Genomic DNA, 13,738 nt, shown 5'->3' with positions numbered 1-13,738 from the left:
CACAATCCTGCAGCTGCCCCCACCGTCTCTCTCTCTCTGTCGTTAAGTGTTTAAAAAAAATCACACCCGTGTGAAGTGAGGGGCGCTAATATATTAAAAGTCTAACTCATGTTTATTAGGTGATGGTGATGTAAAACAAACGGTGCCAACAAAAACATTAAATGCCATTAACAACAAAGAGACAATATGAGGGACATAATGAGGGACAATATGACATAATGACGGACAATATGACGTAAATTTTCTAAAATTACTAAAAACATTAAACCTGTAGGAGGGGCTAATATATATATATAATAGGGAAGGTGGATGGCCATTTAAAAACATGTTTAGAGTTCAGCTGTTTATGCCTTGACTCATGGGAAACACTTCTGTCACATTGACTAGTAAGCTCCACCCTCAGATCTTCCACCACTTTGAGTAGTTTGAAAAACGCTTAAACCTGATTCTCTGCCAGGAGCAGCAATTTGCATGGAATGTTTTACACACAATATATATCACAGTGTGTGTGTGTGTGTGTGTGTGTGTGTGTGTGTGTGTGTGTGTGTGTGTGTGTGTGTGTGTGTGTGTGTGTGTGTGTGTGTGTGTGTGTGTGCGCGGCACTATAAGCCTTTGATATATCCAGTAACATGCAATGAACAGTAATGATCACACACATTATGAGGGTCTGTATCACCAAAGGGCTCCATAGAGTGTGCGTGTGCGCGTGTGTGTCACGCAGGGGGGTCTTGTTGGTATACGAGTTAACCGTTTTATCGCAAGCGTTATTTCCTTTCAGTTATTCTGTTATTGGACGGCTGTCACGGCTCAACTCCATCTGTTTTAACCGCTTCCAGTATTCCTGTACACACAAGCACACACCACACGCTTTAATACAAGAGGATTTTCTCGTAATCCTCAAAGCAAACATTGTTCCACTTTCCAGTGTTTTGCCGTGTTTACAATATGGCCTCTAATAGGCCCAAACAGAATTGCTCTTAATCTCAGATGCAAGTTCGTCATATTCCACTTTACGAGCTTGGAGATCTGCTATTTTTTGGAAAGTTGTGAAAATGTGGTGCAAATCTTTGAATATATATTCTTTCAGTGCGAACATTTTTAACTCAAATCTTTGGTGAGGTCCCTGGAACAACATATTTTCAGATAGGGGTCGGCGGCCAATTACTATCGTTTTCGGGGTCTTTGACATGGAAACCTTTGAGAACCACTGACATAGAAACATAGGTTTTTCTGAAAACTGTCATAATTTAGAAGACATTCGTAGAATCTGGTCACAGTCCTAAATAGGTTAAAGTATACTACAGAGTTAGGTAAAACTTGGACATGGCTTCCATGATCTGGACCAGTAGTGGTACCCAAACTTTTCAGGTCGAGACACAAAAGACAGAGAGATTAGATGTTTGCCCAGGACCCAAACTAGTGACAATAGCAGATCTACAAGCGCACAACGCGTCACTTCACAAATATACATATTTATAAATATATATTGTTTTAAATGTAGGAAAGGAAAGTGTGTATTTTTACTTGTGTAGTGACTCGTGATCCATATAAATTGGTCCGCGACCCACAAACCGACCCAGTGTTTGGGAAACAGTGATCTGGACAATTCCAGGGACATTTGCGTAAGTTAACGGTACACTTGACATTACTGACAACCATTTTCCAATAGAGCCATTCATTGGATATCATTAACGGTACACTTGACATTACTGACAACCATTTTCCAATAGAGCCATTCATTGGATATCATTAATTTCAGCACGAAAATCAACTTGCAGAGACATGAACCTTGAGATATAGGCAATCCAAAAGTGACAAGTACATTATCGTTTGAGACAGTCGACATGGATTTGAAATGTCCAGCCAAAAATAGTAAAACATAGAAATTGAATGATTTTAGTACATATTCCTATTTTTATACTCATGTTAACCTACATACCTAATCGGTCCAAGAACACCACTTACAGAATCATAAGTGGAGAAACAAGTGACTGTTCTTTTGTTCTGTTGTACATTCAGAGATAAACGGGGAGGCGGTAGTGAGAGAGATGACTTCCTTCAGGAGTTAAGGAGAGGCTGTGATTCACAGCATGCTCTCCTCATTATTTCACCATCCCTTCTCAGAGTTTTCGCAAAAAAGATCACTTGCACAAACACACATGCACGTCCATACCTTTGTGCCACACAGTAATTGGACACAGATTGAGATTGGAGAGGTCTCATATAGTGGAGTGCTAACTTCCTCCTAGAAATATGATGTTGAAAGGGTTTTTTTCTGGCATTTTGTCTTTCTCTCCTTCCACATAATGTCTTTGCTGATTCACTGGTAGCCATATTTGCTGAGTCAGACTTGGCTTTCATCTTGGATCTTCCTGGGGGGATTGTGTGTGCCCTCTCTCGCATACACACAGACACATGCGCAGTTGCGCGCGCACACACACACACACACACACACACACACACACACACACACACACACACACACACACACCCTCTGTCGTGATAAACACAACTGTGGCCTTAGGTTAGGTTAGGACAATACCAACGCACTTTAATAAGTCAATCTAAGGTTTGAACCAAAATTAATTGCAATAGTAATCGTTCAAGGTTTTGTATGGTCCTTAGGGTCATCCAAATAACACAAAGAAATGTCAATGAAATAATTAGTGGATCATGGTAACTTCAGGGGTTGAAAGTTGGGTACCATTAACAACCTATATAAAGCAAATTTTTCATTATGCTTTAAGTAGCATGTGACGTGTCAAACTAGGGTTTTTTTCATGATTCTAAACCCATTCCAAGCATTTGTTTTGCACAAAAAACACTACTTATGGGCTAAATTAGGCCATACAGCCAGTTGCCCAAATGTGATGGCCTCATCACATTTGTGATGATGGTTATGGCCGTTTTTAGGGGGCGCTCCACAGGCCGCCAGTTGGCCCGCGGGCCGCCAGTTGAATACCCCTGACCTACACTCACTTTCCTGTCTGTTAAAAACCCATTCTGGGCGGGAACCCCTTTTGGTGTTAGCATTATGTAATGCTTTAGCTATTGAAAAATAGCAGATCTACAAGCTCGTAGCGCGCCACCGAGTGGCGCGCTACGAGCTTGTAGGTCTGCTATTTTTGAAAAGTCGAAGAACGACTGACCTAGAAACATAGCTTTTTCAGAAAACTGCCAGGATGTAGAAGACATTTTTAGAATCTGATCTCAGGTCAGAATGGGTTAACTACATTACAACTTTAGTATTGCTTTGCCGTTTGCGCAGACAAATATACACAAAGGACAACTCTTATATAATGGCTGAGCCAGGACTAATTTTCATCAAATAAGATACTGTAACTAAACGTAACCACTCCCTGTTGTTCTACCCAGAACACTGTTGTGATCCACCACCAAACATCTATCAAGGACCAGAAAGGGCTAAGTGAAACAGAACAGTATGTCTGTGCTGTAAAACGGTAAAATATTGATCATCCGTGTCTGTACAATTCAATAGGCTTTATTTAGAATAGATAGGCTAAGCACACTGAGAGAGAGCACACACACTTGTTACATAACACAATTAACACATAACACAATGCACAGAAATTAACCCATTAAGACCTCTGGCCGATTCTACACGTGTCTTGCTACGATGTGGTGCTCAAACTTTTTCATGATAAGGACCCCAACAATTATATGTATGTGGCCACCGACCCCCCCCATCTCAAAATATTTGTTCCAGGGACCCTTCCAGAAGCAAGAAGATTTTAGTAAAAAAAATGTTCGCTTAAAGAATTTTTTTTAATTTTTAATTTTTAAAATAAAAAGATTTTCACACATTTTTCAAAAATAGCAGATCTACTTCTATATATCTGCTATTGTTCAATAGCCACATTATAAAATAATGGTTTAAGTGGTTACAATCTAAAGTGACTTAAAGATGCTTTCCCGGTGTTAAACAAATAGAGGGACAGTCTGCTATGGCCCTGCAATCGAGTGAAGCTTCAACACACCAGGAAATAAATGAGACACTCAGAACAGACATTACTATAGTTAGAAGAAGAAACTCAACTTGGCTTTTCGGTCGTGCTGACCTGCCTCAGATGAAATAAAGGTCAGCCCAACCAAAACGTCATTTAACGTATTTTAGCTAGTGTGATTTCTAGTATGGAGTATGGCGTGTTGCTTAGAAACAGAAATCTACAAGTGGAAAAAGAGGTCTTAAAATGCAGATCACTGGCATCCTTTAAAACAGTCCTGAAAATCCACCTTTCAGCAGGCCTAAGGGGGAGGAAACGATCACTTCTCTCAGACAGGTCAAACCCACGCCCCCCCCCACCATCTTTACAACACCCTTTTGTTTTTTTGTGACGATATTGAATTTTGTTATTTTTCATGATTCATGACTCCCGATTCATGTTTCATATTTCATGTTTATAAATTGAATACATAGGACCCGAATGGAAACAAGACTGCAGGGACTTCTTTTTGGTGCTATCCTTTTAGAGTAGACCAAGTGTCTACTCTGTACTGTTTACATTTCTAGTATTCAATCAAACAACTTATAGCCAAAGTACGTATAACTTAACTCATTTGCCACCAACAGCGCCATCTGTTTCACCGTACTGAAACCGGAGTGTTATGAGCGCGTACAGGACCCAGTTGTGAATCGCAATCAATTGATATTTTTTGGGGGAGGCGTCAAAAGACAATCTAGGCACCAAATGAGTTAACTTGACTTGCTTAATGATCGCACAAGAGGTATCTATTATGAAAGACTAGGACTTTTGTGATGCTAAAATCAGTATGTTTGGGACCAACAGCATGTGTGGTAGCCTCGCTGTGGGGCGGGCTGTCACAACTTGTTACACCCCAATCCCCCCCCCCCCCCCCCCCCCCATCTCCCCTGCTAACCATAATGATCATCTCAGATGTCAGACCTAACTGTAATCAGATTCTTGATTTTTACGATGCTGGCTTCCGATGATCTACATTGTTGCTGTTTCCTATCTACACTGTGACTGTCAATGAAACGCATGAAATATTTACTTTAAAAAAGTGGGTGGGTGAGACAGAGATCTGTGACTCAGGAAGAGACAGAGCGGCCACTTGCGAATCGGAAGGTTCCCGGGATGATCGCCATCGGCAACCCAAGGGTGAGTGTCAAAAGTGTCCTTGAGCAAGACACTGAACGCCTACTAATCCTGATGAACAGATTGGTTCAGCCTTACATACATATTTTATCATGCCCTAGTCTCTCGTGTAGCCAAACGATCCCAGATTTTCGTTTACTGAAACCGTACGCTAAGTGATATCTAATGCCGCTTTTCCAAATGTAGCATCATCTTGCATTAATTATACCCCTCTTTAACCAGTTCAGCTCTTCCCACGTTTAATTTATGTTTCCACTGTACAGTGTACTTTAGTACCCCTCCACCAGAAGAAGATTGACTTGAATTCAACTCTGCAACATCCTCTGCGCTCTCTGTAAATATTGTTTGTCATATTTTTAGTCACCCTAACCTGTTTTAGTCGACTACCTATCATACGATTTTAGTCGACAAAATCTACAGTTGATTTTGTCAACAAAAATGCATTTTGGCAGTTTAGCTAATAAATTAAATTTGAAACCTACTAAACCTACTTCTCTTAATCATAGTCCACACAAAACTGAGTGCAATGGATTATAATACAGAAAAAGGAAGGCATGGTGTAAGTGTCAGTTTGGTTATATCCGTAATGGCAAAATGTTGCACTGTTGTACAAAAATTAACCCCTTTTGGTGTTAGCATTATGTCATGCTTTAGCTATTTAAAAATAGCAGATCTACAAGCTCGTAGCGCGCCACCGAGTGGCGCGCTACGAGCTTGTAGGTCTGCTATTTTTGAAAAATCGAAGAACGACTGACAGAAACATAGCTTTTTCAGAAAAGTGTCAGGATGTAGAAGACATTCTTAGAATCTGATCTCAGGTCAAAATTAATTAAAATGTACAGTATCTCACTTACAGCGCCGGATACAAAATTAATGTTTTCAAATAAAGTAAACTCTACACAAAGTCCATCTCTGAACGTTATTCCCCATGTGCTCCCATTCAGAGGGGCAAGAAAGAAGTGGTTGTAATCTGGACTTCCTGTCCACTTCCTGCCGAGACCAGGAAATCAGAGGCTGATTCAACTTCCCATGCAGGCAGGGCGCGTTGCAGTGATTTTGTTTTTAACTGTGTCCGTCTTGACTGTCAAAACACAAACACAAGGCTGGAACAGTGGCTCCCAAAACCTTTTAGCCCAGTGGTTCCCACACTTTTTCATGGCAAGGACCCCCAAATTGACACTAATTAGCCCCGTGGACAGTGGACACCCATTTGAAAAGATATGCCAGGGACCCGCATAAGAGAAGATGTTTGCGGCTCTAGCAGTGATTCTCAAACATTTTCATTTCAAGGACCCCCAGTTTGATATGCAATAGGCTATGGACCCCCATTTATATTGTAAAAGCAATGTTAATTTAACTCAGAGTTTACAAATGGGAAAAATAGTAGATTTACATTACAAGCTCACTCGTCACGCCACATTGCGAGCTTGTAGATTTTCACTAGATCTTAATCTTTTTTTTTTTTTTTTTGTATGGAATTTCCGATTTGTTTGTTTGTTTTATATATATATTTTTTTAAACGTAGGAAAAGAAAATGGGATTTTTACTCGAGTCGTGACCCATAAAAACAAACGGGTGCCGATCCACAGTTTGGGAACCACTGGTCTGGAAGACTCGCTCGCTCGAGACTGGGAGACTCACAGAGAGAAAGAGACAGACAGACAGACAGACAGACTGGGAGACTCACAGAGAGAAAGAGACAGACAGACAGACAGACAGACTGGAAGGCAGGTGAAGGCAGACGGGGAAACCAGCAAGCCAGCACAGGCTCAACTGGCCTCCAGTAGCCAGCAGCCCTCCACCCTCCCCCCTCCCCCCCAAACACCCAGGAGGAGGCTATTGTTCCCCAGTTTCCCAAACAAAGCCCACAACCCCTCCGCCCACCCCGTGCCCCCTGTCAGTCCCCCCCCCACCCCACCCGATACACACCATTGTTGCCCTAATAACCCCCCCCCCCCCCCCCCCCTCCCTCCCAAATTTCATTACATGTGAGCACGGTCTCTTGAAAAACACACGACCGTCTGTCTGTTGAACAGAATATCTATCATATCTGTCATGTGTTCTCCCTTTCTCACTCGGAACCATTTGCATGTCGGTAAAAAAAAAGCATAAACAAATTAACAACAAGAAGACCTCTACACATTCACCTTATATTACCCCAGCTTTCATTTTTCTTCCTTACAAATTCTCCAAATATCTCTGAAAATATGAAATACAGTAAAAAATAAAGTAAAAAAATAAGTATGATTTCATACACCTAATAATGCAACATCATGGCACCACACTGTCGCACACTGCCCCGTACAACACTGAGAACCTGTTGATTCAGTAACATGGTACTGTAGTGTAAAACACCAAATATCCCGGCTAAAATATCTCTCAAACCAATTTTTTCCACACAAAAAAACTATAAATCTTTTTTTTTTAAATAAGGAAGGAACACAATAAGTAGCTCTACATCTGTGTTTCACAAGACATCATTTCATGCCCACGGGATTAGTCGACTAATCCCGCAGTTCTGAAAATCTGCGTGCCGGATTTTGTTTCTAGAAACAAGACGACAGATGAAACAACACGGAAGAACAGAAAGGACAGCAGCCGCCTCGCAGATCCTCCACCATATTGTAAAGGCATTGGTTAACTACGCGAACACACACACACACACACTGGCTGTGGTAAAAGCACACACAAGCCATATGGTGCGTCCTCAACCACCAACGCCTGTTGCTGCTCTTAACAATGGGCCTGGCCTGGACAGCGAGAGGCAAACACACACACACACACACAAGCACACACAAACACGGGCACGCGTACGTACACACATGTACACACCAAATGGTCGTTAGTCAGTCAGTCTGTGTTGCTTAGGCCCAGAACAAACGCCTGGATTTGCATTCTGCTCGACTACCCCCTCCCCCCCCACACACACACTCACAGGCGCGCAAACACACACACATGTACACACACGCCTCCCAGTCTCTACAGGTGCATGGAGCACTCAAACCAGATGTCAACGGAGAGAGAGAGGGAAGAGCGGGAGGCTATTTGTTTGTCCAGTGTGACTGATAAAGCTTTGTACAATGACAAGCTTAAACAGCCAAATTGTCACTGTTAATTTAACGTCTGACAGTGTAAATAGAAATAGAACTAATGGACCTGTAAGGATTTTTTTCCCTCTCCACCAGGAGAAGGCTGCATATTATGTTTTCACCCATGTCCGACCGTCTGTGTTTTTGTCTGTCTGTCCAATGTGTCCATCATCTCAGGTACAGCTCACTGGACCGATCGGTGTGAAATTGTGCACGCACACTCAGTAGGCCAAAGAAGAACTGTCCTCTGTCCCTCATTTTTCCAAATCTTCCTCATGGTGGCGCTATAACAGGCCGCTTCACATTTTGGCCAATAACTCTGGAACTGTATGTGTTGTACAGTCAAAAGAAATATGTCAATAATGTCAAGACTATCCGCAACTTTGTGTTTTTGCAAAACCTTTTACGCAAATCAGTACACATGACTACAGAGTATACCTCTGTAGTCATCTGATCAAGGTGTTTCTGTCAGATTCTACAATTTACTTTGCGATATGTGCTCCAAGAAGGAGCACACTTTTCTATTTAATTTGTACACTCTTATAGACCTTTACAATAAAAATGTATACTATGACCCTCGTAAGGTTCTGTTTCCACACTCTTGCTCTTTTTTTACGCCAAAAGTTACAATAGGCTATAAAACAAATAAGCTGCACTTGCACCCCAATTTTCCATAATGCTTTGCTGTAATGACAACCAAAAGTTGAGCCTGGACATGATGCTTGTACCAACCGTGAGCTTTGTTGCTTCTGGGCCAGAAGAACCACCACAGGGGAATGAATGCTATCTTCTTAACTTCAAATAGGGTGTCATTTCCACTTTTCCTCCTGGGACATGATACAAATATAAGTATATTATTATCAGACAATGTGCTTAGTTGTAAGACAGACTATCATTAAACTCATCCTCTGGTGAACAACACACCAACTGCATGCTTGGAAATCATTTCCAGATATGTATATTTCTAATTTACATTGAAAAGCAGTAGCCTACAATAATGGATGCTCAAAACAACACCCCTCTCTCTCCACATATTTCTTTTTCGAGATGAGGCATTTTGACATCATATTTGTATTTAATTAAGCTCATGGAACTAGTGTAGGCTAACTGTATATATATTTAACGCAATTTCAGTGTTCAAATAAAGTGCTAAAATGAAATTAAAGTTACAACCTTACCTCATTTCATTCAAACAAAGGTTTGTTTTGACAAAATGTATTAAAGGTAAAGCTCTACCATTACATCACATTGATTGCATTCACGTTGTGTTCCAAATATAACGCAAAATGTATTTTTGAATAATCCTTGTTAACCAAATGCCTTTAGATTTTGCCTACACTTGCTATGTCATTACCAACTTAATTTGGTTAATATAATAGCACTGAGCATATTTCTGGTCTAGCCTGCAACAACTTTCCCTAAATCTAAATGCCATTATTATTTGCCCTGGCCACAGATTTTGAACGTGTAATAGCAAATTATGGCAACTAACTGTGTAATTATTGTATGCAGAGTAGACCCATCAGTGAGAATTACCATCAGGTGTGGATGGTGTATTTTTATTAAGGCCTACCGGGCCTAGTCCTACACAACACACACAGACAGAATGAAACCCCGCCGATGCAACAAGTCCCCCGATTACTCCCAGCTTTGTTCGGCATCTGCCTCTATCTCTAGGCAGCAGGAACATGTTATCATCCTGTTGGGTTAGACAAAGCGGTGTGTAATTTATTAACGCATCACTACTGGGCATTTTATTGAATTCGTAATAATATAACGAAAGCGCCCGGGCAATTACAGTTAGAAAAACAGGTTGATTTTGTTTTTGGGGTAGTGTAGTGGGGAGGGGGATCGGATCGGGATAGTGAAAGCAACATGGTTCGCTGTTATTAAGCTCCGTTCGCCAGTCAATAACAAGCTTATTGGAACTGACCAACACCTGTGTGTTTTATGTATGCCATAATGTATATAATGTGCATTAAGATGTTTAATTTACCCTTTCGACAACCACTTTTATTTTAAGATAAATTAAATGTCCGGGGCGCAGCAGCGCACAGAGGCTGGCCAAAACTACTTGGGAACTTACCTTGATCCGAAGCGCCTCTTTATGAAATAATTTCCACCGATTCTCCTCGAATTATATTATTATAATGTCTGGAAGGTCTCCGTGAACTCCTGGAGGGCTTTGTTTTGAACCTATCAGGCGGGCCGGGCGCGTCAGTCAGCCCTCGTATCTACAGGGATGCGAAATATGCGCGGAATGAGAACAGGAATGGGAGCAGGAATGAAATGAACGCAAAGATTGAGTTAGCGGGGCGGGGTGAGAGAGTGGCGTCACTCTGCTCTGGATGGACTGAAATGGGAGGATGGGTGGAATAAAAAAGAAAGAAGAGAGAGAAAGGGGGGAAGGGGGCGAACTGTATGGGCTGCGTTTCAACAAAAGAACTGTAGGCTTGTGTGTGTGTGTGTGTGTGTGTGTGTGTGTGTGTGTGTGTGTGTGTGTGTGTGTGTGTGTGTGTGTGCTCAAACTAACTCCATTCAAAGAAAGAACGGACAGGGAGGGAAGACATTGGCAAGAGCAAGACTACAGCCTTTCACATTAATATCAAAGAAGAAAAGTGGCCTGCTGGCCAAAACAGAAAGTGTCACACAGGTGAGAAATGACAATGGCATAGGTCAGGAGTCAGGACTACTATTATATATCCTTGTCAAGGATATAGTAGTCCTATCTATGCCATTGTAATTTTAAATAATTGTGAATTTAAAATGACTATATTCAAGAATTCCTTGAATTCCTTGAATGCTATATTCAAGAATTCCTTGAATTCCTTGAATACTATATTCAAGAATTCCTTGAATATAGTAATTTAAAATCCCCCCCCCCCCCAAAAAAAGTTAAACATGTTATTCCTTTTAACACTACCTAGGATAAAAAAGAAAGCTAGGTTGGACATCTCGTGAATGCCCAACAGTGTCTGCCTCCTCTCTAAACTCTGCCTCATAAAGGAGTTGTTGTTTACTAAAGCTGCTGCTCATCTCAGGTTTCATCCCCTCAGGTATTGCTGGACTGTCATCTCCCCAGGGGGAGTTGCCGTGACAAAACAAACAGATATGCCCAGGGTTCACAACCTGAACCAGTCCACTGCTGCAACCTGACACCTCGACAAGAAGTCCATGCATCCACCAGACTCATGGCATTCCACACACACATGTTGTGTTGTTGTTTGTGTGTGTGTGTGTGTGTGTGTGTGTGTGTGTGTGTGTGTGTGTGTGTGTGTGTGTGTGTGTGTGTGTGTGTGTGTGGGGGGGGGGGGGGGGGGGGGGGGGGGGGGTGGAGTACTCAAATGTTTTACTTAAGTAAAAATATCAATACAATATTGAATATATGTATGCCAGTGGTGAAGCTCTAAACTGAATTTCGTTGTTTCATGCAAGCAATGACAATAACTTCTATCAATCTAAAATTGCTCTGTTACAAGTAAAATGTCTGATATCGGTAAATTCATTTGAGTAAAAGTTTACCAAGTAGCTATACACTACTCATTATACAGAATGTCCCATTTCAAGTTTTCAAATGTATAATGATTTAGTTGAAAATAGCAGATCTACAAGCTCACAAAGTGTCACATTGTGATTGTGTTATGGTAATATAAGCACTGCATTACCGGCCTATACTCCTCAAACATATAGCTAATGCAGATGAGACATTGCAGCCATTCTTTAAATTGAACTTTCTGTACATCAAAATATCCGTTTTCACAGTATAATTAATAAAACCTCTGTCCCCGCAATTATTGACCACAGCAACAAGTGAAAAGTTTATGTTAATATGTTTAGGTTTGTTTGTTAATGAGGATATGAGTGACCATGTCAGCATTAAGGGCCCTCTTGTGGTCATTAGAGAACAACAGGGTGTGACTACTGTCAGCTACAGTACATACACACCGTCTGTACATGTTCAGAAGAAAAGATGACATTACATTTCAACCAATGTGGGAAAATTGAGACTCTCAGAGCAGCGTGTTACTTTAACCAGAGACTGAAAGTAGGCTACAATTCAAACCGCATCAAGGAAACTCATTACAACTGCCTTTATTCTCTCATTCTTCACATCTGGAAGCTCTACTAACATGTTAACCAATTTGTGTGTGTGTGTGTGTGTGTGTGTGTGTGTGTGTGTGTGTGTGTGTGTGTGTGTGTGTGTGTGTGTGTGTCTCTCTTCAATGAGTCTGTTCTTCTAAAGTCTAGGAAGGACAACCAACAAATCATTATAGGGACATTATGCGCTTTATAATGCGTTTCATTTAATTGTTATAAAGGCTAAATGAGGTTTATCATGCTTATTTCACCAGTTGAATACAAGTCAACACATTTATTTACCTTCAGCACTAAAAGGCGTACAGCCCTCTGAAACTGCTGATAAATAAATTATTTTAACACTTCAACCCCAGCAGCAGCCGTGTTCTCGGGAAAACCTTAGCAGAAAATAGCAGATCTAGTATATTTGAATTAATGTAGTGAAAACAGAAGAATAGGGTTTAAGACTTTAAGTGGTTACCACCAATATCTGTCGGCATCATTACAAATCCTTCACTCTGCACAACTCTAAAAATCACACATACTGTAATGTTTGTTCAGATTATTACTGTGCCTTGGCCTCGCACCTGCCGAGAGGCTGGGCCCAGTTTTAATTAGACGTTTTCGGGGGGCCTTGGTGACTCTCCCTTTTAGGAGATTGTCTGACACACACTACTCTTCCCTCCCCTACAATAGGTCTCTGTTTATACGTACATGCATAATATCTTCGCAATGGAGTCTCAATGCCATGCACTGCAATACCAAGCTATAGGCCACAGAGGACTCTGCTAGTGGAACATGAAGCTTCAGGTAGCCTTCCTCTCCTTTTGTGCGTGTTCTTTAAATGCTCACTATAATAGGACAGGAGAGCTGACAAGACTCCTTTTGTACTTTTGACATTTATTTGACACATGGGGAGAGCAAGACACACACACACACACACACACACACACACACACACACACACACACACACACACACACACACACACACACACACACACACACACACACACACACACACACACACACACACACACACACACACACACACACACACACACACACACACACACACACAGGGTTGAAAAGAGATACACAGACAGAAGAGAAGATGCGGCAGTTACAGGTTAGAAGGTATTGATCAGGCCTCTCCAAGAGAAAATGAATGAGCTTGTCAAAGGGTGGTTACACTTCATATTCCACCTGCCTCATAGAAAAGGACTTGTGATCTAATAATTAGCTTTTCATGTCAGTAGCCTACGTATCAATGTGAAAGGTAGCAGGGATGGTTACAGTAAAGCCTAATTTAGTCACAAGACGGTGTCGATCACAGAAAATAATGGATGTTCAAGCTAAAAACAGTTATTTTATGGTGATCGCCTCCAACATGCATGTAAAAGTATGAAAGTTTAAAAGGGACTCTTGGCTGTTT

At 41.3% G+C, this 13,738-nt stretch overlaps 1 protein-coding gene across 1 annotated transcript in view; it reads right to left on the bottom strand.

The window, feature by feature from the left end:
* The window catches only part of tead1a (TEA domain family member 1a), a 46,141-nt gene extending 35,599 nt beyond the window's left edge, over positions 1-10,542 (bottom strand). Inside the window, exons 1-2 of the mRNA XM_079500564.1 lie at positions 10,314-10,542; positions 8,960-9,054 (exon numbers count right to left, since the gene is read on the bottom strand). The gene's annotated coding sequence lies outside the window, so the exon portion shown is untranslated. The remainder of the gene's footprint in view (positions 1-8,959; positions 9,055-10,313) is intronic.
* Between the last annotated feature and the right edge of the window lie 3,196 nt (positions 10,543-13,738).

This window comes from Electrona antarctica, assembly GCF_951216825.1.
Source record: "Electrona antarctica genome assembly, chromosome: 5".
Taxonomy (NCBI): domain Eukaryota; kingdom Metazoa; phylum Chordata; class Actinopteri; order Myctophiformes; family Myctophidae; genus Electrona; species Electrona antarctica.
Note: the sequence above shows the minus strand (reverse complement) of the source record. Positions and strands in the feature narration are given on the sequence as shown.